At 43.8% G+C, this 14,028-nt stretch overlaps 1 protein-coding gene across 1 annotated transcript in view; it reads left to right on the top strand.

Annotated features, from left to right (window-relative positions):
- Positions 1-1,166: 1,166 nt before the first annotated feature.
- Positions 1,167-14,028, top strand: part of CARS2 (cysteinyl-tRNA synthetase 2, mitochondrial) — a 68,155-nt gene continuing 55,293 nt past the window's right edge. Inside the window, exons 1-2 of the mRNA XM_026647502.2 lie at positions 1,167-1,273; positions 1,395-1,510. The gene's annotated coding sequence lies outside the window, so the exon portion shown is untranslated. The remainder of the gene's footprint in view (positions 1,274-1,394; positions 1,511-14,028) is intronic.

Genomic DNA, 14,028 nt, shown 5'->3' with positions numbered 1-14,028 from the left:
CATAAAGAAATAAAAAAGACACACAGCCAATTATGTTTCCCAGTGTAGGTCACCTTTAATTTAGATTGTAACTAGAGGAGAGGGAATCTTTGTTTTCTAAAGTTGGTACACATCTATTTTGCTGCATGTGTTAGGAGGCTACTCTACCTCTCCGTGTCCACAGAGGCTGAGATACAGTAGTACACAGTATGCCCCATCCCCAAGGAGGAAGAGACTAGTGTACACAGCAATTTCTCTTCCTCACATCCCCCCCCCTCTAAAAATGCCCCAATCTCCGAAAAGGAGAGTGCCTAACACACAGCAAAATCCTCCCCAATAGAAGATATCCCCAGAAGAGTGAATGAGAGACTGTGACATGCAGTAAATCCTCCATTCCAGAGAGGGAAAGAGATGGTAAAACGTACACAGTGTGCAATACTCTCTGCACCATACTGTGGGTAGGTGGGAAGGGAACTAACCCACCCCAAACCCTTCAGAACACACACTTCCAGAGGCTGAGATACTAAAACATACACAGCAGAATCCTTGTCTCATCCCTAGACAGGAGACACTAACATGCAGCAAAATTCTCCCTCAATCCACAATAATTTGAGAGGGGAGGGAGAGTGTAACACATACATGAGCACGCGCGCGCACACACACACATCATCAAAACCACCCCAAACCTCACTGGGGACATAGACTGCAATACGCACAGCAAAATCCTCCTTTCCCATTGATAGTGTTTCCTTCCCTCACACTCTCCCTGCCCTCCAGTAAGGGAGATTTTGGGTAGAAAAAGCTCTGGCTGGAAAGCTCATTTCTCCAGAGGTGGCAGAGACGCAGCGTTTCTCTGATCTGCCTTGCTGCTGTGCTGTTGGAGCTAAGATCATGATGGCAGAGGGGAGGTGTCTTTCGAAGGAGCTGAAAGTGTAATTATTTTAACAATAGCCTTTAAAATAAAGTGATTAAAAATCAGCAGGTTTCTCCCCTCCCTCTGTGTGCTTTAATGGGGGGAGGATATTTTTATTTAAAATGGATACTTATTGGTAAGCCCAGTTGTCAAGACAACAGTATTATTAGCAGGAGAGGCCTAGCTCCTCCTCTTCCCCCCCCATCTTCTCTCCTCCCCTCCCCCGCCCGCCCTTCCTTCCTCTTCTCCCTCCTCCCCAATCACTCTTTGGTTGCTTGTAGTTTCTCTAGTAGCTCTTCATGCATTTCTTCCCTGCGTTTCTTTCACTGACCTGACTGTTACCACTGAAACTTCAACTACAGGAAGCAGAGGATAACTCTGGTTGGTGTCTGGAGGAATCTCTCGTGGGGGGGTTGGGACCGGATTTCTCCTGCTTGTTTTATTGCTTATGCTATAAATTCAAAATATGGGGAATATAAATTGCAAAACTTCATTTTCCTAGATGCTGCATTCTCAGCCTGCAATGTCTATGGCTATGTGAACAATCATAAAAAGAGTGGGGGAAGAACAGTGTTGTGATGAAGGCACTGCAGGATAGACCTCTTCTTCCTTACAAAGGTTATATGTATGTTTCTCTTCTCCTGCTTTAAGCAGTCTTCATGAGTACTGAGTACTGACTCATGAAGACTTGACTTTACTCATAAAGACCTTCACTTAATATAACTGGATTGGCAAAGTGTGATTTTATCACAAGTCTCTCAATATTAGGAAAATGTATCTGTGCTTATCTGAAAATTTCCTCTTTTAAAGCCCCAGATCCAGAAGTCATATGATTACAGGAGAATCTCACTTTTTTTTTTTTTTTTTTTTTAATGAAAGCTAAGTTTCTAGCCTCATGGTTGCAGAGAAAAGCTGGAAAACACGATCCTTAAAGGCTCCAAAACCAGAAGGCAAATAAAAAGAACCCCACATTTGTTAGATTAATAATCTCATGATTTTAAGCCAATTTCATTATTTCTGGCGGCCTGACTCGTTATTTTTGAATGCATAGGGTTGGCAAAACTGTTGCTATTGTTTGTTAAGCACTAATACTGTGGTCAGCACTGTACAGAACAGAGAGGAAGAGATAGGCCTTGCCCAAGGAATCTGAATCTATCTAGATATTTATACTATGCTTATCACAATAATATCTGAGCACTAAATAACTATTATAAAATCTCTGCTTTCTTCTCTGTTTTATGCTTTACCCTCTCTGTTTTCTCAGTTTCCCCTTTTTGTCTCTTAGTTGTCTTACTTATGATGTAAAACATTGAACAGCTAAGAGAGCCATTAAATGTGTATATTTATTCTGTGTAGTAAAGCTCCCACATAATACTCTAGCCACAGAACAATAATTATACATACAAATAATAAACTCAAATGGCTGTAAAAGGACCTCCTAACTCACCAAAAAATGAACTCTCCTCTCTCCCCTCCAGCCCTATTCAATGCTTTAGGGAAAAGCCTGGGGAAATAGATAAGCTTTGCAGTGTTTCCTGAAGATGATTTAGTTGGGGATTGGTCCTGCTTTGAGCAGGGGGTTGGACTAGATGACCCTTCCAATCCTGATATTTTATGATTCTAAGGTCAATAAATCAGGGCTGTTTGGTGCCAAGAGGGAGAAAGTTCCAGAATTGAGGATCTTCCACTGACAAGACGTCGGAACCTGCCCCTTGTTTGAACCAGAGGATTGTAAACTCAAGTGCCTTGGTTGATCACAAGTGTCAAAGTATGACAAAAGGGGAGAGAGAAGGTCTTTCTGGTAGTCAGGACCCAAACCCTTTAACATGTTATGCATCAACACCCACAAACCTGAGGTTCGCTCAGAAATCAACGGACAGCTAATGAGTGCAGGGGACTGGACTAGATGACCTTTCGAGGTCCCTTCCAGTCCTATGCTTCTATGATCATAAATTGAATGTCCTCTCTGCGTGAAATACACAACGGGCAGTCTAATTCTGCACTAACTTTAATTTTTTGAATGGTGGTTAGCCCTTTAAGGATAGTTGAGCCTACCTCCATCTGTGACTGACCAGCTGATGATGTGACCCAGGCATTAGGTGATAGCCTGAAGATCTCCTGGTCCTCATAAAAGTCAGCAGTAGTGACTAGTGATAGTTGCAGGAAGACTCCCGCAGGAGTTCCTATGTCATGAAAGAGAACCTACTTCATATGTGACTCCAAGGCAGATGGCCTGTGGAGTGTAACCCTGTAGGGAGTAGATGCGGTTCTGGGGAAGGCCCCAAATCAGGAGGAAAGGACATGAATGATATTTTAAATTGTGTTAAACAGTTTTATTTTGAAGAAATAAAACTGAAGCTCTGAAGTAAAGAAAGTGAAGTTCTGTGGCAGGAGAATGTTCTCTGGTTCATGGGCTTGTGAGTTAGCCCACTGGTTTGCAAGACGCATACAGAACATGTTGCAGCGATCCAACTTATAGGTGACAAAGGTATGGATACCCAGGATGAGGTCCACATGTCAAATAAATGGTCACAACCTGTTTTACCAAGTGCAAATGATAAAAACATATGTAGCAACCATGGCAATGTGGGGATCCAGCAACAACTGGAGATCCAAGGCTTCCAGTATGTGAACTTCAGTAGTAAACAGTATACATACTACTTTAATTGAAGGATTTTGATCTAGAGTCCACCATTATTTTTTGTTGTTTACCTCAGTCAATTATCACAATTGTACCTGGACTGAGCCTCAGTCAGCTAGCCCTCATTCAGGCCCACACTATATTCGGCTTGAGTATGTTGTTCAATTGTATTGCCAGGGTTGGCTACTGAAGGCATTGCACCCCAGATCTCCCTATTAACACTCTTAACAACCTCACATACATGTTGAACAGAAGGGTACCAGCCAGAAGAACAGCATGAAACTGTGCATGAGAGAGCCCTTGGGATAGATGAACAATTGCCTAACAGTAGTCTCTGAAATCTCTCTGACAGAATGGAACAGAGCCACTCAAGCAATTCTCTCCAAACATGCCAGAGTCCAGTGACATATTAACAACACTTAATGGTCAATGGTAGCAAAGACAATAAAAGAATCAATATGGACATCTGAATTCTTTCCAAAAGGAGCTTCCATTTAGGGCGCCAGGATTTTGGGGGGGCGGTATTTTGCCGCCCTTGGCGGCAATTCGGCGGCGGGGGGTCCTTCCGCGCTCCGGGTCTTCAGTGGCAATTCTGCGGTGGGTCCTTCACTCGCTCCGGGACCCGCCGCTGAAGTGCCCCGAAGACCAGGAGCGCGGAAGGACCCCCCCGCCGCAGAATTGCCGACGACGACCGGGAGCGCGGAAGGACCCCCGCCTAGGGGCGCCAAAAACCCTGGCGCCGCTCCTGAGAAGGAGCCAATTTTGTCTCCATATCCTGGAGCTGGCAATAGCTGGCGTGTGTAAGGGTAGTGTATTAGTATGTGTGTTTTTGGCATTTTGGGGCATTGCTCAAAGAGAACAGAGTTAAGGTTACATTGCAGGGCTAGCATGTATCTTTACTTTTCATTTCCTGGTTTTCAGAGATTTTAGTGTAGCTGAACTCTGGAAAGGCAGGAGGAGGCATCAGTGGGCAATCTTAATTCTGCGTCAAAGAGGTTTTGGGGCATTTAATTTCACTGGGTTTTTTAAAATAATTTCTTAGCATCCCACAACCCAATGTACCACAACCCAATTCTCTGCCTCCCCTGCCGCTGGCTCCTTGGCAATGGTAACCCTGGCCACAGAATGCACTAGCTGCATGCTAATCCCTTCACAGTGACATGACTGTTCTCAGTTCCCCATCCTGGTCTCAGCACTGTGGGGGCAGTTTTTGAAGGGAAACAGAAATGGAAGGGGGGTATGGATGTGGGGCAGAGCTGATGCCCTGAGTGCATCCCACACTGCAAAGATCTGACCACCCCCGCCCCCCCCACTCTTCTGTACTACTCTGACCTTCCCTTTCCTTCTACAAGCAGCAAGAGGAGAAAGGGTGAGCTCCCAAAGAAAAAAGGTCCCTCGCAGAATAATTGCTTATTCATTGAGGGATAGAAGAAAATCTTTTGGAAATTTAGTTCTTGCCATGTACACCTTGTCCATGGTAAGTTGCAGGGCTGTTACTAGCAGGTCAAGCTTCTGTGCAGATATCTCAGGTAGATATACACCAGATGTGTTCAATATAAGATCTTTTAATGTGCTTCCAGGTATGGCTGAGGGTAACTTAAATAAGCTATCAGGTTTCAGAGTGGTAACCGTGTTAGCCTGTATCAGCAAAAAGAACAAGGAGTACTTGTGGCACCTTAAGAGACTCACTCTTGGGAATCTTGGGAGACAGGCCAGTCCTCGCTTATAGACAGCCCCCCAACCTGAAGCAAATACTCACCAGCAACCACACAACAAAAACACTAACCCAGGAACCTATCCTTGCAACAAAGCCCGTTGCCAACTCTGTCCACATATCTATTCAAGGGACACCATCATAGGACCTAATCACATCAGCCATACCATCAGAGGCTCGTTCACCTGCACATCTATCAATGTGATATATACCATTATGTGCCAGCAATGCCCCTCTGCCATGTACATTGGCCAAACTGGACAGTCTCTACGCAAAAAAATAAATGGACACAAATCAGACGTCAAGAATTATAACATTCAAAAACCAGTCAGAGAACACTTCAATCTCCCTGGTCACGCAATTACAGACCTAAAAGTCACAATTCTTCAACAAAAAAACTTCAAAAACAGACTCCAACGAAAAACTGCAGAACTGGAATTAATTTGCAAACTGGACACCATTAAATTAGGCTTGAATAAAGACTGGGAGTGGATGGGTCATTACACATGGTAAAAACTATTTCCCCATGCTATTTTTTCCCCTACTGGAAACTGGTTGAAATGGGCCATCCTGATTATCACTACAAAAGTTTTTTTTCTCCTGCTGATAATAGCTCACCTTAATTGATTAGTCTCGTTAGAGTTGGTATGGCAACACCCATTTTTCATGTTCTCTGTATATATATATCTTCTTACTGTATTTTCCACTGCATGCATCAGATGAAGTGGGCTTTAGCCCACGAAAGCTTATGCCCAAACAAATTTGTTAGTCTCTAAGGTGCCACAAGTACTCCTCGTTTTTTTATATAAGGTATGTTATACCCAATGCCACCTAGTGGCTGAACATTATAATAAAGTTTAGCATTCCATTACCTCTCCCCCTTTAAGTTCAATGTTCCTACCATTTACAAAATTTACAATATCACGGTGTCTTTGAAGTATCAGTCTGTTAAGTGTCTCTGAAGCATACTGGTTTTTTAATTACATGACCCAAAAGTTGGTGTCAAGGTTCCTTCCCCACTCTGAACTCTAAGGTACAGATGTGGGGACCTCCATGAGAACCTCTAAGCTTAACTACCAGCTTAGATCTGGTTTTGCTGCCACCACCCAAATTATTTATGAGTCATTTAGGAAACTCTGTCTACCTCCCCCCCCAAGAATAACTCCCTCCCAAGTACTATAACCCTTTCATGGGTAGCCTTGAGAGACTTCTCCACCAATTTCCTGGTGAACACTGATCCAAACCCTTGGATCTTAAAACAAGGAGAAATTAACCATTCCCCCTTCTTTCCCCCCCCCACCAATTCCTGGTGAGTCCAGATCCAACCCCCTTGGATCTTAAAACAAGGAAAAATCAATTTTTAAAAAGAAGGCTTTTAATTAAAGAAAGAAAGGTAAAAATTATCTCTGTAAAATCAGGATGGAAAATAACTTTACAGGGTAATCAGATTCAAAGAGTCCAGAGGAACCTCCTCTAGCCTTAGGTTCAAAGTTACAGCAAACAGAGGTAAACCCTCTAGCAAAAGGAACATTTACAATTTGAGAAAACAAAGATAAAACTAACACGCCTTGCCTAGATGTTACTTACAAGTTTGAAATATGAGAGACTTGTTCAGAAAGATTTGGAGAGCATGGATTGATGTCTGGTCCATCTTAGTCCCAAGAGCGAACAGCCCCCCAAAACAAACAGCACAAACAAAAGCCTTCCCCCCCCCCCAAGATTTGAAAGTATCTTGTCCTCTTATTGGTCCTTTGGGTCAGGTGTCAGCCAGGTTACCTGAGCTTCTTAACCCTTTACAGGTAAAAGGATTTTGGTGTCTCTGGCCAGGAGGGATTTTATAGTATTGTACACGGGAGGGCTGTTACCCTTCCCTTTATAGTTATGACACTTGGTCATCTGGCTGTTAATTAATTGCAACAATTGGCTGTGGTCGGTTTGGAATTTTTGAGTCTTCTTGTTCTGCAGCTGCCATCTGTAGAATTTGCTCAGTTGACTGTTCTTTCTGAGGAACAAATTGTAAATGTCAACGGTTTCTGTTGAAGTCTCCACTGTCGGTCTCAATCACATATGATCTGGGTGATGAATTCTTTGTCTTTATGACAGCTGAAGTTGTCCGTCCTTTTTCTCCATCCAGTTTGACATGAATACAGTCACCAGGTTATAGACCTGGCAGTTCTCGAATTGAGTTTCACCATTAGTAAACATGTCCATAAACTTTTTTTGCCATTTTATCTGATTTGGCTACTCTCTTCATGTCTGGCCACTTTAGAGAGAGATTCTTTTCCAAAGTTGGATGGTAGTTCTGAGTTGTCTTCCCATCAGGAGTTGTGCTGGACTATATTCAGTAGCAGGTATCAGTGTTAATCTGTAGCTCAGAAGAGCAAGAAATGGATCTTCCTGCTGCAGGATTTTCTTGGCTATCCGAACAGCTGTCTTAGCCTCTCCATTTGCTTGTGGGTAATGTAAGCTGCTATAAAATCGTATTTCGTTCATAATGAATTAAATTCTGCTGCAGTGAATTGTGATCCATTGTCCATCACTTGTTGTTTTGGAATACCAAAGTAAGCAAAAGTGCACTTCAGTTTCCCGAGAACACTGTGACATGTTACAATATGCAACAAGTATATTATTTCTATACATCTGGAAAAACAGTCCACTATGACCAGGTAATGATATCCTTTATATTCATATAAATCTGCAGCTAGTCTCTTTCAAGGTCTGTTTGGTAGAGAGATATATTATTCAAGGTTATTTGTATTGTGTCGCTCTACTAGTTCTACAGTGTTCAAATGCAAATACTTTATGTCCTTGCTGATGCCTGACCATCAGACTGACTGGTTGACCCATTCACAACATTTAGTTAGTTTAGGATGTCTCCTCTTATTTTGTTTGGAATTACAATGCAACCACCTGTAATCATGAGTCCATTTGCCTCACGTAATTGTCCATGTACTGCAAAGTAGTTTCTTAGCACTTCCCTATTATCCTTTAGATCTTGGACCAGCCAACTCTAATGTAACTTAGAACTTCTTTAAGTTGTGTGTCAGATAATATTGCTCTTTGTAACTGATGTTATTTCTTTTCTGACATTGCTCTGTATGCATCCACAGCATCCACGTATGCCTTTTGTATCAGCTTTGAGCTCACGATAGTTGAGTGTGATGCTGGTCTCCATGACAGAGTGCCAGCTACTAACAAGATTTTATCAGGAACCTATTTAGCATTTGGGTTAAATTGCATTAATCTTATCAAAAGATACTGGTATCTCAGCGGTGCTTGATCCAGGTCTTTTCAGTTAATGAGGGTTAGAAGAAATGTATGGTCTGTTAGTGTAAACTAATCCAATCCACACAGATAGCTGTAAAAGTTCTCACATGCCCATATGTTTGCCAGGCACTCCTTTTCAATGTGTGCATATCATTTTGCTGCTTCTGTTAGCGTGTGGGAGCAAAATGCAATTGGCTTCCACTCAAATCCATGTTGTTGCAACAATACATCACCTAAGCCGTAACTGCTTGCATGCACACTGACCATTGTGGGTCTGTTCACATCCTAGTAGTTGAGAACTGGCGCTGTTGAGATAATTTCTGTTAGGTTTTTGAAGACAATTTCTTGATTTGGCCCCCATAATCGAGACGTGTTGGACTTTAACAATTCATTCAGTGGTTTTGTCACTGTGGAAAGGTCTTGTAGGTCCCTTCTGAGATGACTGTGACATCAGCTCCTAAGTCAGTTTTAAAGTCAATCATCTTTCTATGAATATTCAGTTTCACTCTCCAGGCAGGTTCTGTGTCGTCACATGTGATAGATACCACAAATAATGTCTCTTGATTGTATTCATGTTTAGTGCTCTCACTGCCTTAGTGAGGCAAACAGCTGCAAAATGTTCATATTTTGTGTATTTATTATGTATTGCGCCTTTAGCTGGACACACATCTTGAGCTATAAAATTTTCCACATCTTGTACATTTATTCTGAAAGCTTTGTAGTTTGCCTGGAATTTCCTCATAGCCTCAGGGCTTTTAAGATAAAGACTTTTAGCATTCATATGTCTGTGTATGGCTTAGGGTTAGTTTACCTGAAGCTAATCTAATTTTAGGTTTTTAAAGCTGCTTCTGCCTTTTGTTCTGCTCTTTGATTAGTTTAAACTGTTTTGCTAGCTGTATAGCTGTGTTTAGGATTAAGTCTGGTTTTAATTATAGATGCTGAGAAAGATTTTTATCTGTTAACCCGCCTCGCTCTGATATTGTCATGTTAACCAGCCTCTCTCTGATATTGTCATGTTTGGGGGGAGGGATAGCTCAGTGGTTTGAGCATTGGGCTGCTAAACCCAGGGTTGTGAGTTCAATCCTTGAGGGGGCCACTTAGGGATCTGGAGCAAAATCAGTACTTGGTCCTGCTAGTGAAGGCAGGGGGCTGGACTTGATGACCTTTCAAGGTCCCTTCCAGTTCTAGGAGATGGGATATCTCCATTAATTTTATTTATTTTATTTTATTTTATGTTTTGCAGCCCCAAAATCACAGTTTTCAGCCAATGCATGCAGAGTTCTTATTTAACATTCAGCATTTCTCTTGGTTCTTGAATTCACTGGTGAAAACATGCTCCGTCATTAATCACATTTCTCTGAGGTATAAAGTGTGCATCAAACATAGCCAAACTCCTTCATAAGCATCGTTGTGACTGTCTTCAGTAAGGTAAAAGATTTAAAGATATGCTCTGCTTGCTTCCCAATAGCATAAATTAAAGAGGCTACCTGTATATCTTCAGTTTCCTTTTGAAGTTTTGTAGCAATTTGAAATCTTGCAAAATACTGCTTCCAGTCTGTCCATTGTGAAGGTTTGTCAAAGTTTTACGTTCTCTGGGGCCAGGGCAAGGATGTTTCGCGCCCTAGGCGAAACTTCCACCTTGTGCCCCCCCCCCCGAGCCCTGTGGCAGTTCTCAGCCCCCCCTCCGCCCTGGGGTGCCCCCCCCCCGCGGCAGCTCCCCCCGGCCCGGGGAGCCATGCGGCAGCTCCCCGCCCCAGCTCACCTCTGCTCTGCCTCCTCCCCGAGCACGCCGTTGCCGCTCCACTTCTCCCGCTTCCCAGGCTTGCAGCGCGAATCAGCTGTTAGGTGCCGCAAGCCTGGGAGGGAGAGAAGCAGAGCGGGGCGGCGTGCTCAGGGGAGGAGGCGGAGCAGAGGTGAGCTGGGGCGGGGATTTCCCCTGCGTGCTGCCCCCCCCCTTACTTGCTGCAGGCGGCCCTCCCCGCACCCCCCTGCCCCAGCTCCCTCCGCCTAAATGTCGATGACGACCGGGGCGGCCGAAGATCCGGCCGCCGCAGTCGCCACCGAAGGACCCGAAATGCCGCCCCCCAAATGCTAGTGCCCTAGGCGACTGCCTAGGTCGCCTAATGGGTTGCACCGGCCCTGTCTGGAGCATTGAAGAGTGGCATCTTGATGAGATCCTGCAATCTTTGTTGCTTTGTTCCTTCTGTTTGCAACCTGTATTGCTGTTTTCCCTTTTGTTTCTGTTCTCCTCTGGCACTGGTTTGTTCCTGACACCATGTCATGTCAGAAGTCACTGTAGGTTGCAGGGCTGTTACTATCAGGTCAGGCTTCTATAGCAGATAAGGACTGGCCACAGAGCTTCCTTCTCAGACAGATACATACCATATGTGTTCAGTATAAGATCCTTTAATGTACTGCCAGGTATGGCTGAGGTTAGCTTAAAGAAGGCACAGTAACTCTTCACTTAAAGTCATCCCGCTTAACGTTGTTTCGTTGTTACATTGCTGATCAATTAGGGAACATACTCATTTAAAGTTGTGCAATGCTCCACTCTTACGTTGTTTGGCTGCCTGCTTTCTCCACAGCTGGCAGCCTCCCTACGCCCCGCCCCCAGCGCCTCCCGCCTGCCAGCAGACCCCGTGGATCAGTGCCTTCCCCCTCATCCCCCTGCTTCCTGCCCATGGCAATCAGCTGGCTTGCGGCGTTTTGGAGGCAGAAGGGAGCAGGGAGGAGCGAGGACTCGGTGCGCAGGCTCCCCCTCCCTCCCCTGCCTCCCGAACACGGCAAGCCCGCTGATTGCCCTGGGCAGGAGGGAAGGGGGAGGAGTGAGGACTCGGCGCGCCTCCCCCCTCCCTCCCCTGCCTCCCGAATGCGGCAATCAGCTGGCTTGTGGCATTTAGAAGGGAGGGGAGGGAGTGGGGATGAGCCAGGACGCAGCGTGCGAAATAAAGGGGGAGGGAGGGGGGAGAAGAGACGGGTCAAGGGTGGGGGCTTGGGGGAAGGGGTGGAGTGGGCGGGCTGAGGGTTTAGCCCCCCGCCCCGATGCTTGCAGAGTAGGGGAAACTGCCCTGGAACCTAACCCCCCTATTTACATTAATTCTTATGGGGAAATTGGATTCGCTTAACATCATTTCATTTAAAGTCGCATTTTTCAGGAACATAACTACAACGTTAAGTGAGGAGTTACTATATGTTACACACAGTACCATCTAGTGACTGAATAGTATAATACAGTTTAGCATCCATTACAGTTGTAATCTAAGCTCTAGTCACCAAACTAAGGGTTCAAAAATATATTATTAATTACTAATTATTATTATTATTATTTATTTGTATTATAGTAATGTCTAGTCATGGACCAGGACCCCATTGTACTAGGCGCTGTGCAAACACAGAACAAAAAAGATGGATTCTGCCCCAAAAGTTTTACAATCTATATATAAGACAAGCGACAAAAGATGGATACAGACAGATGGCGGAGTACAAGGAAACAATCAGACAGTATTGGTCAGCATGACAGGTTGTAGCCACAGCACACCAGCAGCCTAGTCCTTGTCATGTTTTTTGCACTCATCACAGCCAGCGAGAGTTTTAAGAAGGGATTTGAAGGCGAACAATGATGTGGCTTTACAGTTGTTTATGGGGAGCTCCTCTCAAGTGTGAGGGGCAACATGGGAGAAAGCACAAAGATGCTTGTTTGAAAATTTAACAAATGGGTGGTGGAGGGTGGCATCATGGACCAACTGGAGATGGGAGTTGATATTTTGACAGTGAATGAGAGATGATCGGTAAGATTGTGACAGGCTGTGAAGGGTGTTGAAAGTGAAGACAAGTAGCTTATGTTTAATGCACCAGAGAAAGAGAAGCCAGAGGAGGGATGAAAGAAAGGGGTGACATGGTTAAAGCAATGGGCTAGGAAACATACAAACATAGGAACAGCCATACTGAGTCAGACAATGGTCCATGTAGCCCAGTATCCTGTCTTCCAACAGCGGCTGGTGCCAGATGTTTCAGAGGGAATGAACAGAATGGGGCAATTGTCAAGTGATCCATCTCCTGTCGTCCAGTCCCAGCTTCTGGCAGTCAGAGGTTTAGAAACACCCAGAGCATGGGGTTGCATCCTTGACCATCTTGGCTAATAGCCATTGATAGACCTATTCTCCACGAACTTATCTAATTCTTTTTTGAACCCAGTTATACTTTTGGCTTTCACAACATCCTATGGCAATAAGTCCCGCAGGTTGACTATGCATTGTGTGAAGAAGTACTTCCTTATGTTTGTTTTAAACCTGCTGCCTATTAATTTCATTGTGTGACCCTTGGTTCTAGTGTTATGGCTTAAATAACACTTCCCTATTCACTTTCTCCATCTCTTTCATGATTTTATAGACCTCAATCATATCGCCCCTTAGTCATCACTTTCTAAGATGAACAGTCCCAGTCTTTTTAATCTTTCTTCACATGGAAGTTGTTCAATACTCCTAATTATTTTTGTTGCCCTTCTTTGTACCTGTTCCAATTCTAATATATCTTTTTTGAGATGGGTTGACCAGAACTTCATGCAGTATTCCAGGTATGGGCATATCATGGATTTATATAATGGCATTATGATAGTTTCTGTCTTATTATCCATCCCTTCCCTAATGTTAGCTTTTTTGACCGCTGCTGCACATTGAGCAGATATTTTCAGAGAACTATCTACAATGACTCCAAGATCTCTTTCTTGAGTGGGACCACCTAATTTAAACCCTATCATTTTGTATGTGTCATCAGGATTATGTTTTCCAATGTGCATTACTTTGCAATTATCAACATTGAATTTCATCTGCCATTTTGTTGCCTAGTCACCCAGTTTAGTGAGATTCCTTTGTAACACTTTGCAGTTAGCTTTGGACTTAACTATCTTCAGCCTGCAAACTTTGCCACCTCACTGTTTACCCCCTTTTCCAGATCATTTATAAATATGTTGAACAGGACAGGTCCCAGTACAGATCTTTGGGGACCCTGCTATTTACTACTTTCCATTGTGAAAACTGACCGTTTATTCCTACCCTTTGTTTCCTGTCTTTTAACCAGTTACTGATCCATGAAAGGACCTTTCCCTCTTATCCCATGACTGCTTACTTTGCTTAAGAGCCCTTGGTGTGGGGCCTTGTCAAAGGCTTTCTGAAAATCCAAGTACACTATATAAACCGGATCATCCTTGTCCACATGCTTGTTGACACCCTCAAAGAATTCTAATAGATTAATGAGGCATGATTTCCCTTTACAAAAGCTGTGTTGATTCTTCCCCAACATACTGGGTTCATCCGTGTGTCTGATAATTCTGTTCTTTCCTGTAGTTTCAACCAATTTGCCTGTACTGAAGTTAGGTTCACCGGCCTGTAATTGCCAGGATCTCTCCTGGAGCCTTTTTAACAATCAGTGTTATATTAGCTATCCTCCAGTCATCTGGTACAGAGGCTGATTTAAGAGATAGGTTACAAACCAAAGTTAGTTATTCTGCAATTTCAT

Source organism: Terrapene carolina, unplaced genomic scaffold, assembly GCF_002925995.2.
Source record: "Terrapene carolina triunguis isolate 2854851 unplaced genomic scaffold, T_m_triunguis-2.0 Scaffold21, whole genome shotgun sequence".
NCBI lineage: Eukaryota > Metazoa > Chordata > Testudines > Emydidae > Terrapene > Terrapene triunguis.
The sequence above is the reverse complement of the archived record's forward strand: the minus strand, read 5'-3'. Positions and strand labels throughout refer to the sequence as shown.